The sequence below is a fragment of the Elephantulus edwardii genome, unplaced genomic scaffold (genome assembly GCF_000299155.1).
Source record: "Elephantulus edwardii isolate Elephantulus edwardi_28Jun2011 unplaced genomic scaffold, EleEdw1.0 scaffold00169, whole genome shotgun sequence".
NCBI classification, from domain to species: domain Eukaryota; kingdom Metazoa; phylum Chordata; class Mammalia; order Macroscelidea; family Macroscelididae; genus Elephantulus; species Elephantulus edwardii.
In genome coordinates this window covers 5569425-5571386 of record NW_006399919.1, presented here as the reverse complement: position 1 = coordinate 5571386, position 1962 = coordinate 5569425, and positions in this window count along the sequence as shown.

The window sequence follows — 1962 nt, the reverse complement described above, 5'->3', positions numbered from 1 at the left end:
AGAGAGAGAGAGAGAGAGAGAGAGAGAGAGAGTCTTGGGGAAAGTGCAGCCAAAGTGCTGCTTAGAGGCAAAGATGGTGAATGAAGCTTCATATCTCATACTTTGGACGTGCAGGAAAGGCTATTCCTTGGAAAGGGAAATCATGCTTGGAAAAATGGAAGGTTAATGAAGAAGAGGAAGATCCTCAACGAGATAAATTGGCACAGTGACTGCAGCAATGGGCTCAAGATGATGATGATGGCACAGGATAGAGTGAAGTTCAGACTGTTGTTCATATAATTGCTATGAATCATACTCAGATCGACAGATCCTAATGGCAGCATCAAGTCTTGGGCTAGGCATCCTAGTAGGAAGGAGCTGTGTTGCTAACCCACAGGCATGGGTTCAAAACCACTAGCTGCTCCACAGGAGAAACATGACCCTCCTCCTCCCATGGGATTTACAACCCCTCAAAACCTGCTATGTGGTCAATTATGAGTCAGTCCCAATTTTAAGGCACATAACAAGTCTCAGGTCGGCTCTAAAAGGAAGTGATGCAACCGTCTTGTAGATAAGCCCCTGGGAAAGTTGCTGAGGGCGCAGCAAAATTGCTCAACTTGTTGCCATTACGTGAGTTCTAACTCCAAGCTGACCACCCTCCAGCAGCGTTCCAAGGCTGTAAATCATGGAAATGGGTGCCTGTCTTTTTTCCCCTGTGCAAATAAAATTCCAGTGGTGTCTAAATGGGTGAAAGGGAAAGCACTTACATAAGATGGTTACTGCCACTTAAATTCCTTGAGTGGTTGTTAGATGCCACTGAGGCAACTATGACTCACAGAGACCCTATGATCAGCAGATCTGAACCTTGCCTTGTCTTCATCATAAGGTTCAAATCAGCCAGCTGCTTCAAGGGAGAAAGACAGAGAAACCCATTAGAAGGTCAGCTGTAATTGGTTCTCTCACGCTCAAGACTGATATGGTGGTCACTGTGTCAATTCATTTCACTGAGAGTCCTTTCCTTCACTGACTTTTCCAAGTGTGATGTCTTTGTCCAGGGACTGGATTTATACTGAAATAATACCCAAAATAAGTGAGATGAAGTATCACCATCCTTACCCAGATGCAACACTCTGGTTCCACTTTCCTCAAAGACAGATTTGTCTGGTGAGCTCTGGTGGCCTAGTGGCAAGAAGCTGCACTGCAATCCCAGAGGTGAATGGTTTAAATCCATCAGAAGCTCTGCTGGAGAAGGAGGGACAATCTCCTCCTGTACCAGTCAGATCTGATTTGATGGTACACACACACACATTATAAAAATAAAATAGAAGAACCCCAGATTTATCTGACTTTTTTGGTGGTCTTCGGCATATTTAATACTTCTTTCCAACACCACAATCCAAAGGTGTCACCTTTGATATTTCTTATTCACTATTCAACTTTCAGATGCATACGAAGCAGTTGAAAATACCATGGCTTGTATTAGGTGCTCTGTAGTTTACAAACTGACATCCTAGAACTTTGGAGAGATCCCTGACAGATTTTCCTAGTGCAACCCATCATTTGATTTCTTGACTGCTTTTACCATAGGTGTTGATTGTGGATCCAAGTTAAAAAAACTCCTGACAATTTTTAAAAAGTTTTCTTTATCTATCAATCTGCTGCCTATTGTTGGCTGGTGGTGAGAACTTTGGGTTTTTGATTTTGAGATGTAACTTATGCTGAGGGCTGTATTCTTTGATCTTCTTCAGTAAGTGCTTCAAGACTTCTTAGCTTTCTGTAAGCAACATTGTGTCATCTGCATAACTCAAGTTGCTAATGAGTATTCCTCTAATCTTGGTGCCACATTATTCTTCATATAGTCCAGCTTCTTTAATGATTTTCTTAGCACCACATTGAATAGATACAGAAAAAGAATACAACCCTGATACACACATTTTCTCAATGGAAACCATGCAGTGTTCCCTTGTTTTCTTTGGACAATTG